Source organism: Cervus elaphus, chromosome 33 (genome assembly GCF_910594005.1).
Source record: "Cervus elaphus chromosome 33, mCerEla1.1, whole genome shotgun sequence".
NCBI classification, from domain to species: domain Eukaryota; kingdom Metazoa; phylum Chordata; class Mammalia; order Artiodactyla; family Cervidae; genus Cervus; species Cervus elaphus.
In genome coordinates, this window is record NC_057847.1 from 52,667,703 (window position 1) to 52,680,889 (window position 13,187).

Below are 13,187 nucleotides of genomic sequence, written 5' to 3' on the forward strand. Positions count from 1 at the left end.
GTATACTTGGAATAATGACTGAGGTAGCCTATATTGTAGGCCACAAAACAATACATTTATTAAGATACGTGTTATATAGAGTAAGAATTTAGAGAGACTATAGGCATATTTTTTAAAATACATTTTGCTTTATTGTGCTTCACAAATATTGTGCTTTTTACAAATTGAGGATTGGTGGAAACTCTGTCTCAAGCAAGTCTATCAGCTCCAGTTTTCCAACAGCATTTGCTCACTTTCTGTCTCTGCATCACATTTTGATAATTCTCACAGTATTTCAAACTTTTCTGTTTTTATTATATTTGATATGATAACCTGTGATCAGCAATCTTTGATATTACTATTATAATTGTTTAGGGGCACCAGGAATCATGACCGTATAAGATAGCAAGTTTAATTTTTAAACATTATGTAAGTTCTGACTACTCCATTCACTGGCTATTTCCCCCATACCTCCTTCTCTCCTTAGCCTTCCCTCTTCTCTGAAACAAAACTACATTGTAATTAGGCCAGTTAAGAACCCCACAATGGCCTCTAAGTGTTCAAGAAACAGAAAGAGTCACATGTCTCTAACTTTAAATCAAAGGCTAGAAATGATTAAGCTTAGTGAGAAAGGCTTGTTGAAAGCCTAGACAGGCTGAAAGCTAGGCCTCTTGCACCAGTTAGCCAAGTTTGAATGTGAAGAGAAAGCTCTTCAAGGAAGTTGAAAGTGCTAATCTAGTAAACACAGAAATGATAAGAAAGCTAAACAACCTCATTGCTAATATGGGGAAGGTTTTAGTGGTCTGGATGGAAAATCAAGCCAACCACAACATCTCCCTAAGCTAAAGCCTAATCCGGAGCAAGGCCTTAATTCTTTTCAAGTCTATGAAGGCAGAGAGTGATAAGGAAGCTGCAGAAGCAAAGATTGAAGCTAGAAGAGGTTGGTTCATGAGGATTAATGAAAGAAGCCATCTTCATAACATAAAAGTGCAAAGTGAAGCAGCAAGTGTTGATGTAGAATCTGTAGTGAGCCATCTAAAAGATCTAGCTAAGATAATTAAGGAAAGTGGCTATGATAAACAATATATTTTTCATTGGACAAACAGCCTGCTATAAAAGAAGATCTTCATACCCAGAGAAGAGAAGTTAATGCCTGGCTTCAAAGCTTAAAAAGGACAGGCTGACTGTCTTGAAGGAGTTAAGGCAGCTAGTGATTTTAAGATGAAGTCAATACACAGTTACCTTTCTGAAAGTTTTGGATCCCTTAAGAATTATGCTAACTCTACTCTGCCTGTGCTCTATAAATAGAATAACATAGCCTGATGATAGCTGTTGACAACATGGTTTATTGAATACTTTAAGCCCACTGTTGTGGCCTACTGTTCAGGAAAAACAGATTTCTTTTGAAATATTAATTTTTGTTGACAACGCACATGACACCCAAAATTTCTAGTGGAGATGTACAATAATATTCACGTTGTTTTCATGCCTACCAACACAACACTCATTCTGCAGGTTATAAATCAAAGAGTAATTTTGACTTTCAAGTCTTTTTATTTAAGAAATACATTTCATAAAGTTATAGCCACCTCAGATAGTGACTCCTCTGTTGGATTTGGACAAAGTAAATTGAAAACTTTCTGGAAAGGATTCACTCTTCTAGATGCTGGTAATTGTATTTTAGATTCATGGGAAGAGGTTGAAATATCAACATTAGCAGGAATGTGGAAGCAGTTCATCCCAGCTCTTATGGATGACTTGGAGGGACTCAAGACTTTAGTGAAGGAAGTACCTAGAGGTGAAGTGGAAACAACTAGAGAACTAGAATTAGAAGTGGAGCCGGAAGATGAAACTGAAATCCTGCAATCTCAGGATGAAATTTGTACAGATGAGGATTTCCTTCTTATGGATGAGCAAAGAAAATAATTAATTGAGATGAAAACTACTCCCGGATAAGATGCTATGAAGATGTTGAAATTATAACAAAGGGTGTATAACATTAGCAGGGGCAGGGTTTGAGAGAACTGATTTAAATTTTGAAAGAAGCTCTACTGTGGTTAAAATGCTATCAAACAGTATTGAATGCTACAGAGGAAGCACTCATGAAGGGAGAATCAACAGATGCAGCAAACTTCATTGTTTTCTTATTTTAATAACTGCTGCAGCCACCCCAACCTTCTGTAATCATCACCCTGATCAGTCAGCAGTCATCGACACTGAGACAAGACTCTTAAGGAGCAAAAAGATTATGACTTGCTGAAGGCTCAGATAATTGTTGGCATTTTTTAACAATAAAATATGTTTAATTAAGGTATACATTTTTGAGACATAATACTATTGCACACTTAATGGACTATAGTATAGTGGAAACATAACTTGCATGGGGAAAACCAAAAAAATCGTGTGACTTGTGAACCCACAACACCACCAAGGAATGACTGTGTATACTTTCTTTTAAGACATAAACAAGACAAGAGTGCTTCCTCTTAGTAAATTCTTACATTGATTATCATAATGGAAGCCTTAGCCTGTGCTTTAAGGCAAGAAAAATAAATAAAAGGTTTAAATATTACAACAGAAGAAATAATATTGTCTTTATCAAGGAAAAACATATACTTATGTATATAAAAATCTAAGAATCTAATATCTATACATAACAGTAGAACTAGTAACTTATTGAGTTCTTGGGATGTAAGGTTAACATGCGAAAAGAAAAAATCAATTGTGTTTCTATAATTCTCAATGAATAGGTGGGAAAATGCATTTTTAAATGGCAATTAATATATCATAAACATGGAAAAATTAATGATAAATATAGCAAAATATGTGAAAAACATATACTGCAAACCTATTAAAAAAATAAATGTTCTATGCATTGAAAGAATAAATTTTTCAAGATGCCAATTCATTCAATTTACTCTATTAATTCAATGGAGTCCAAAGAAAACTCCCAATGACCATTGTAAGTGTATGTGTGTGTGTATGTGTAAATTTCTAAAAGCAAATAATATAGAACATTCAAAGCAATTCCAAAAGAAAAACAATTCTTGGAGACACATACAAGCTACTTTAATGATATACTATTAATAAAAAAGCTAATGTAATCAAGACTGTATGATTTTGGTAACAGACACTAGACAATCTAATAGAATATTGATAGGATCAACTAAATTCTGACACTACTGCCAAAGTTATTTAATGGATCAATAGAGCTTTTTCAAAAAAAAAAAAAAAAAACAGTGCTGGAAAATATCTGAGTGAAAAAATATCTAAGTATATCTAAGTGAAAAAATAATTTCAGCTTTTCTCTTCATCCTTACACAAAAATTAACCCAAAATAGAACAAAGAACTAAATGTAAAAGCTACAGTAATAAAAATTTAATAGAAAAGATGAGAAAAAAAAATGTTCAAAACTTCAGGGTAAGCAAATATTTACTCAAAAACCTCTTATTAATCATTAGAGAAAATGATAAATTGAACTTAGCACAATTAAAATATTCTGCTCCTAAAAAAACAACATTGTTAAGAAAATGAAAAGAAAAGCCACTGCCTGGGAAAAATATTCATAGTGCATATATCTAACAACATTTTGTATTCAGAATATACATAAAAAGCAAAACCATATTAAAAGGACAAAGTATGAGAAATAAGGCTTCACAGAGGAAGTAATACAAATGGCCAATAATTACATAGAACTGTGTTCAACATCATTTGTCAACGAACTAAAACCAACTGAAAAACCACTACATGCTTAAAGAAAGGCAAACAAGCAAATAAAAGAAAAGCAAAAAAAAAAAAAAAGAAAAAAGAAAAAGAAAGAAAGAAACCTTGACAAGTAAAAGTGAAAATGGGGAACAACTGGAAATCTCACACCTTTCTGATGGAAAATTGGATGTACCAAAAGCTCTTTCATTTTGGAGAGTTGCTTGTCCTTTTCTGATAAAATCAAACCCATACTTTTCATATGACTTAGAAATTCCATTTCTATTTACGTAGCAGAAATGAAAAAATATGCCCACATACAACAAATAAAACTTGTTAGAAAAAAAAAAGCTTTATTCTTAACAGCCAAAATCTAGGTACAATCTAAATGTCTATTATCAGATTAGCAGGTAAACAAATTGTGGTAAACTCAAACAATGGAATACAATGGAATTAATTGCAGTCAGGTCGCTCAGTCATGTCCGATTCTTTGCGACCCCATGGACTGTAGCCTGCCAGGCTTCTCTGTCCATGGGATTCTCCAGGCAAGAATACTGGAGTGGGTTGCCATTTCCTTCTCCAAGGGAATTTTCCCGACCCAGGGATCGAACCCCGGTCTCCCGCATTGCGGGCTGACACTTTAACCTCTGAACCACCAGGGAAGCCCAAAAGAAAGGGAGAACTAGTGATAATACATGATACAACATGGATGGAGACCATAACCACTAAACTTATGGAAATCAGCCAGACACTAGAGTATAAAATGTACTGCGCCTTTGGTGCAAAATTATATGTGAAGCAAAGTACAATACATGGTGACAGAAAACAGCTCTGTGGTTTCCTGGAGTTGATTGGAAGAAGGAGGGTGACTAATTTGGGACACAAAGAAACCTTATGAGTTGATGAAAAGATTCTAGATTAATTGTGGTGGTGATCTCATGTACACATCTTTACAATATGCTTTAAATGGGTATATTTTATTAAATGCATATTATGCTTCAACACAGTTTATTTTAAAATTAAACATTCTTACAGGAAGATACATTTTACAAATTGGTAAGATTTCTATCATTCTGTGTGTCCTAAACAATTAACAATTGCCCTGAGCCTTACTCTTCTAAATTCTTACCCTGAAGGTAAAAGGCTGCAATGCATAGCACATTTAAAAGGAACACAAGATATGTTGTAACTTGTAGCTTTTTTCATTCACTCTTCCACTAACCTTTAGAAATATTCTAATCAGAGGAATCCTGAGGCTTCCCTGGTGGCTCAGTTGTAAAGAATCTACTTGCCAATGGAGGAGATGGGTTTCATCCCTGGTCTGGGAAGATCCCACATGTCATGGAGCTGCTAAGCTCCACAACTATTGCGTACCTATGCTCTAGAGAGTTCTGTGCTTCGTAACAAGGAAACCACTGCAACAAGAAGCCCATGCACCACAGATAGAGAAAAGTCTGCACAGTGATGAAGACCCAACACAGCCAATAAAAGCAAAAGAAAGAAAGAAATTGTGTCCTCTGTCCTATTGTGATGATTTTATAATAAATTTTATGTCATTTGTCACAATTCTTCCCCTAGGTCATTAGACCACAGTCTGTTATCACCATGAAAACCAGAGCAATTTTTTTTTTTTTAAGTTCAGAGAGTACATATATATATATATAAAATCTAATTCTGTTAGCTAAACAATACTTTATAGAAATAGCAAGTATTTGTTGAATTAAGTTTTGATAGTTATATTCTGAGTAGTCTGAGTCAGTTAGTTACTAATTTAAACATTTTCCATTCAAAATGTGCCATACCCCGAAAATTATAGTAATATAAAGATGAAAAAAGTGATTATACCATCTTGTAACTAACATTTCCAAAAAACTACTGAAAGTGTGATTAATAGAATTGAACAGGAAATTTTCATGATAGGATAGTCATTTGAATGCTTTCTGAGTGGCAGTTAGTTTATCAACTGTTGCCAACAAAGGTCTGTCTAGTCAAGGCTATGGTTTTTCCAGTAGTCCTGTATGGATGTGAGAGTTGGATTATAAAGAAAGCTGAGCACCGAAGAATTGATGCTTTTAACTGTGGTGTTGGAGAAGACCCTTGAGAATCCCTTGGACTGCAAGGAGATCCAACCAGTCCATCCTAAAGGTGATCAGTCCTGGGTGTTCACTGGAAGGACTGATGCTGAAACTGAAACTCCAATACTTTGGCCACCTCATGCGAAGAGTTGACTCATTGGAAAAGACTCTAATACTGCGAGGGATTGGGGGCAGGAGGAGAAGGGGATGACAGAGGATGAGATGGCTGGATGGCATCACCGACTCAATGGACATGGGTTTGGGTGGACTCCGGGAGTTGGTGATGGACAGGGAGGCCTGGCAGGCTGCGGTTCATGGGGTCGCAAAGAGTCCGACATGACTGAGCAACTGAACTGAACTCTGAATATGGTTTTGATTTAGCAAAAGTGGTCATCAATTTATTGGAGAGAAAATCAGTTTAATTTCTTTTTGTCTATTTCCTGAAGAACAAGCAACAAGTGCAGACTCATCCCTCTATAAATCTAGTATTTACACGTATAGCCATGCTGTTGCTGCTGCTAAGTTGCTCAGTCGTGTCCGACTCTGTGTGACCCCATAGACAGCAGCCCACCAAGCTCCCCCATCCCTGGGATTCTCTAGGCAAGAACACTGGAGTGGGTTGCCATTTCCTTCTCCAATGCATGAAAGTGAAAAGTGAAAGTGAAGTTGCTCAGTCGTGTCTTACTCTTAACGACCCCATGGACTGCAGCCTACCAGGCTCCTCCGTCCATGGGATTTTCCAGGCAAGAGTACTGGAGTGGGGTGCCATAGCTATGTTCAAAAACATACATAAAATTTTTAAATTAAATCTTGTATAGTATTGCATATATTACCAATTTTCTAAACTTTTACAGAACCAAGTAAGCCCTCCTTGGTTCTACTCAGATTAGATACTATTTCTAAAACTAAAAATGTCAGAACTAGTGGCCTCCATATGAAATCTCTTCTTTTGACCTCATTCAAGTTTGTCAAGCAGAGTCAAGCATAGTCTTCCCAAATTACCTGGAAAAACTCTGTTCATCAAAAAGGCTTCTGGTTATACTAGATACTAATGATCCCAACTACTTTTCATTAATAAAATACATAAAAAACAACCATAAAGGATCCATGATTATAAAGACATTCCTTTTGCTAATATCCAGATATCTAGTTTTTAATCCTTGTAAAGTGCAACCTTTTAAAAAGTGAGTTGCCTTACCACATTTCAAAAACACATAAGATTTTTTTTATGTGACTGTTAAAACCTGTGATTTCTCAGATGAGTCCATGTTTACCAGCAGGACTCCCCCAGGAAGGCCAGCTGAACATCCCTTGTACTTTCCCTTCACTGTGGTCAGTGAATCAGCAAGTGTTATAGGAGTTCAGAGTGAAATGCCAGGTGCTATTTCAACAGTCCTTCTTTCACAACATCTAGGGTGGGGTCATTCTGTCAGGCTCTGATAAGGTTACTGGAACTCATTTCCTAGGGTGGCCACGTTGACATCCTCTGCTCTCATGGTCTCTGAATGCAGAAGGTAGTCACAGAGACCTGGTTCCCTTTTTTGGGCAAAAGGCTACTCAACCACAAGTTGCTTATTAAACTCTGTCTGGAAAATATTATTCACTGAAATTATGTCTCACTAGCATAAAGTTTAATTCTGTAATTAACCAAACCATCTGTCATTGCAAGGCTCTTTGAAGGCCATCCAAATGAAGAACTTTTAACTTGTACAACCTCTTGCATAGTGAGAGGTGCTTTTCGTAATGAGTTCCTATGAGAAGGATATGGTGCTGTGTGTGCTATGCTTAGTCGCTCAGTCGTGTTTGACTCTGAATACATTGGACTGTAGTCCACTAGGCTCCTCTGTCCATGGGCTTTTTCAGGCCAGAATACTGGAGTGCTTGCCATTTCTCTCTCCAGGGATCTTCCCTGGCCCAGGGAAAGAATGGTATGGATTTTAAATGATGGCTACAAATAAACTGTCAACTTCCTTCTCCCTTTGATAGCTTACCTGACTCAGAACAAACTAATATCCTAAAGAAAATACCCTCCACCTTTCAGTAAATTATTGCTCTTTACAAAAATTGCTTAGTTTTTTATGTTATAAAACTCATCTGCATGTTGTTGCACCTAAAGTTTGTCCATATGTATTTTCACTGTGTAAGAGTAACAGAAATATTTCCTTGAAAACTTGGGGATAATTACTAAGTAAAGAACAATTAGTATTAATCAGTTATGTAATTTATTCTTCCTTTGAGGTTCCAAGGTTTTCTGTCTTGATATTTAGAAAAAATGCAAATGCAGGGACATCAAGGAATCAGATAGCTTGAAGGGATAAAACATTATCAGTTGGGCATGTCTTGAATAAGGTTTGAATTGGGTTTGGATCTTTAATGACTATTAGGTCACATATCTGGACATGGTGCCATCCAAACTCTGAAACAAAAACCCAGACTGAATCTTAAAGATAATTTTTAACTTTGGTGGTTTTATTTTTGGATGACATTAAAGAAGAAACTTAGAATTTTTAAAAATTGCATTGTACATCTATAACTTTATAATAACAACATATCTACCTAAAAAGGTAAAGTCACACAGATACAGAATTATTCTGAGTCAGTACACAACTCTTTCCACATCTTAGAAGTTTATAACATTAAATTTTGATACTACCTTGTCCATAGGAAGGAAGGAAGGAAAGAAGAAAGGAGGGTGGAAAGGAGAGAGAAACGGATAAAATATATTGTTTTATTGAATAGATGCCGGAAAAGTAATGGTAATCTACACTTACTGACTATTAGGCTTTTCTACAAGACTTTGGTCCAACTGATATTTAAAGTTTTAATTAATACCTGAATATATGCTTTCATTGACAAGTAGAAGATATGGTCTTAGATTACCTATAGCATCTTAAACTTAATATTTAATGCTACTTGTGTAGATTCCTTATTAAAATGATTAGAATGGACAGAGTATGCAGTTGTAGGTCCTAAAAAAAATTGGTTTGCATGGGTTAACTATTTTGCAATGAGATCAGTCTAGTTCTGCCACCTGCATTCCAAATGATTGGTCCCAAGAGAGTGATGATGTCATTATGCCAACACCATCACATCTCAGTGTTTTTATACTGAGTCAGCCAAATGTGGTCCCATATTGGTCTGGTTTCTATTCTTCTGGCTCAAATCCATATAGTCTGGAAATGGTATTCTTTTTTAAATGATTAATGCCTCCTTTTATAATTATTTTACTTATCAGTTACTCTCTGAGAATGTTACCTGGATATTCGTTGAAAATTATATGACTTCAAGTGAATCAATTAGGTTTAATCTTCCTAAAGTATCACAGCTAAAATCTCACTTATAACTTTTTCAGTATATAATCTACATGTGAACTTTATTTGTATAGTTAATCTGTTGCCAGAAAATAACTGCCAGTAAAGGCAGAGAGAGAAAAAAAAGACAATAATTATTTCTAAATTTCAACCTATTTTAACCAATGGAAGAAAACGAAAATCAAACTAGTTAATTCCAGATTGTGAAGATATGTACCATGAGTATTTCACAAAGCCCACTGAAGACAAATGCAGGAAAGAGCCCACCACGATTAAAATAATTTAAGGGACTTTTAAATTTTTAATTATATACCCATATTAATTTTTATTAGAACGTAACTGTTGAAAAACTGCTAAATGCATTTTTCATGCCATAGTTTTAGTCTTAAAAGTTTTTACTGGAAATCTATTTGCCTTTTTGAAGTATATCTGTAATGGTACTCCTTAGGTTTGGAACTTAAATTTAAGTGACAAATAAAGATCTTATGAACCTGAGCTAAACTGCCAAACAGTTAAGCTTTGAAGATCACTAGATGATTTTCTTAAAATAACAAAGAAACAAAAAGACAGGAGACAATCCCACTCAGTACTAAAACTTATACACACATAGCCTATATTAAAGTAAAAGCAGTTATTTAACATCTTAAAGTTACCTATTTGACTTCCCTTAATAATAATTAAAATAAAAAGTAGCAATCAATACTAATGAAGAAATTTTCTGTTTATCATCGGTTATTTAGGAGAATTATTTTAAAGAAAAAATCTTCCCCAACTTCCTTCTGCCCTATCAGAATGAATACTTAGTTAAAAAATGAGAGAAAGTAGTAATCCATTATGACCTTAGATCAATTATCCTTAGACAGGGATCTGTTATAAGAAAAAAAAAAAAAATCCACATCTTTTAAATGCTTCTTACTCTTACTATACAAAATTGCAAAATTGTCCAGATAAAACAATTATTCCCTTATCTTCTAAACTATGTTTTTAAATCCTGTAAATAAAGTCACTAATGTGATAAAGGGTAAAGAAACTACTCATTTGCACTGGAGTAAATACATCTATCAGTTCAGTTCAGTTCAGTCACTCAGTCATGTCCGACTCTTTGTGACCACATGAACTGCAGCACACCAGGCCTCCCTGTCCAACACCAACTCCTGGAGTTTACCCAAATTCATGTCCATTGAGTTGGTGAGCCATCCAACCATCTCATCCTCTGTTGTCCCTTTCTCCTCCCGCCCTTAACCTTTCCCAGCATCAGGGTCTTTTCAAATGTGTCAGGTCTTTGCATCAGGTGGCCAAAGTATTGGAGTTTCAGCTTCAACATTAGTCCTTCCAATGAACACTCAAGACTGATCTCCTTTAGGATGGACTGGTTGGATCTTCTTACAGTCGAAGGAACTCTCAAGAGTCTTCTCCAACACCACAGTTCAAAAGCATCAATTCTTCAGTGCTCAGCTTTCTTTATAGTCCGACTCTCACATCCATAGATGACCACTGGAAAAACCATAGCCTTGACTAGACGTACCTTTGTTGGCAAAGTAATGTCTCTGCTTTTTAATACTCTGTCTAGGTTGGTTATAATTTTTCCTTCAAGGAGCAAGCGTCTTTTAATTTAATGGCTGCAGTCACCATCTGCAGTAATTTTGGAGCCAACTTTTTCACTCTCCTCTTTCATTTTCATCAAAAGTCTTTTTAGTTCTTCTTTGCTTTCTGCCATAAGGGTGGTGTCATCTGCATATCTGAGGTTATTGATATTTCTCCCGGCAATCTTGATTCTAGCTTGTGCTTCATCCTGCCCAGCATTTCTCATGATGTACTTACTCTGCATATAAGTTAGATAATCATGGTGACAATATACAGCCTTGACATACTCCTTTTCCTATTTGCCACCAGTCTGTCATTCCATGTCCAGTTCTAACTGTTGCTTCCTGACCTGCATACAGGTTTCTCAAGAGGCAGGTCAAGTGGTCTGGTATTCCCATCTCTTTCAGAATTTTCCACTGTTTATTGTGATCCACAGAGTCAAAGGCTTTGGCATAGTCTATAAAGCAGAAATAGATGTTTCTCTGGAACTCTTGCTTTTTCGATGATCCAGCAGATGTTGGCAATTTGATCTCTGGTTCTGCTGCCTTTTCTAAAACCAGCTTGAACATCTGGAAGTTCACGGTTCACATATTGCTGAAGCCTTGCTTGGAGAAATTTGAGCATTACTTTACTAGTGTGTGAGATGAGTGCAATTGTTCAGTAGTTTGAGCATTCTTTGGCATTGCCTTTCTTTGGAATTGGAATGAAAACTGACCTTTTCCAGTCCTGTGGCCACTGCTGAGTTTTCCAAATGTGCTGACATATTGAGTGCAGCACTTTCACAGCATCATCTTTTAGGATTTGAAATAGCTCAACTGGAATCTATCACCTTCACCAGCTTTGTTCGTAGTGATGCTTCCTAAGGCCCACTTGACTTCACAATCTAGGATGTCTGACTCTGGGTGAGTGATTACACCATCATGATTGTCTGGGTTGTGATCTTTTTTGCATAGTTCTTCTGTGTATTCTTGCCACCTCTTCTTAATATCTTCTGCTTCTATTAGGTCCATACCATTTCTGTCCGTTATTGTGCCCATCTTTGCATGCAATGTTCCCTTGATATGTCTAATTTTGTTGAAGAGATCTCTAGTCTTTCCCATTCTATTGTTTTCCTCTATTTCTTTTCATTGATCACTGAGGAAGGCGTGCTTATCTCTCCTTGCTATTCTTTGGAACACTGTATTCAAATGGGTATATTTTTCATTTTCTCCTTTCTTTTCACTTCTCTTCATTTTTTGTAAGCAAAGACAGTGAATTACACAGAGAAAACAATTTTACTATTCAAATATATCTGTATTCATTATTGAGTTACATATGCCATAATTATCACTAGTCCTTATGTTTACAAAACTGGTACAGATTGGGGAGGTTATATGTTGTTGAGTCATCTACTTTTGGGAATTTACCAGTGATGAGTTACTGCATTTCAACCCCCTTGCTCTACCTCCACACATATTTTCAAGCAGTTATAATCAGAACAAAAATAAATAAATATTATAGAGTTATGGGCTCCTTCAAGATTCAAATATCAGTAACCACCAAGTTGCAAAATAGCGTATTATTTTTCTTAATGATTTTCAATTCATCTGATTTCCAGAATTATAATATTCTCTCAAAAATGGATAGAAGGTAAGTCAAATTATGTTTACCAATATTTTCCAGATTATTCAAATCAATTATGAATGATTCCTTTCAAAAACCACCAATGGGTTTATTGTTGATTACACTGAGAAGAAAGATATTTTCATATTGGGCTTCTAGGATATTGGCTTTCATACAAGTTATCAACAGCAAAATGACTGTCTCAGGATTTTAATATCCTATTATTTTTGCCACTGGTTAATTTCTGCAAGATACTCTTAAGGAATTGCTTAATGCTCAATTATTTTTGCTTAATTTTGAAAAACTTATCTTAACAGAATGCAAAACATGAGCTTTTGCTTTTAGTTTTAAAAATAAAAAACAATAGAAATGAAATTAATAATTTAATATTTAATCAGAGATAAATAGTAAATATTCAACCATTCTTGGATAATAAACAATTTAGTTTTAAAGTTGAGAAAAGTTGTCATAATTAAAATAATTGTGAGAATTAAAATGGTTAATTTTCTGTTTGTTGTAGATAGTTCATCTTCAACTGCTTTGGAAGTGTTTTTGAAAACATGCTCTCAGAATTCTTAAAAGTTACACATTTTGTTCGGATACATTTGTTTTTGAAGCCTTCCTTACTGGAAAAGAGGCTGAAGGGAGATTATTTTATGCAGACCAGTTGTGGGGGTCTTTTCCCCCAAAGAATTATTCTGACGATTTTAAATCATCTACTTTGTTGTTGTTCAGTCACTAAGTCATTTCCAACTTTGTGACCCCATGGACTGCAGCATGCCAAGCTTGGCTGGTCTTCACTACTTTCCAGAGTTTACTCAAATTCATGTCCATTGAGTCGGTGCTGCCATCCAGCCATCTCATCCTCTGTTGCCCCCTTTTTCTCCTGCCCTCAATCTTTCCCGCTCCAGTACTCTTGCCTGGAAAGTCCCA

The 13,187-nt window shown here is 35.5% G+C and overlaps 1 pseudogene; it reads left to right on the plus strand.

The window, feature by feature from the left end:
* The first annotated feature begins 524 nt into the window (after window positions 1-524).
* Window positions 525-2,213, plus strand: LOC122688514 (annotated as a pseudogene).
* Window positions 2,214-13,187: the final 10,974 nt, after the last annotated feature.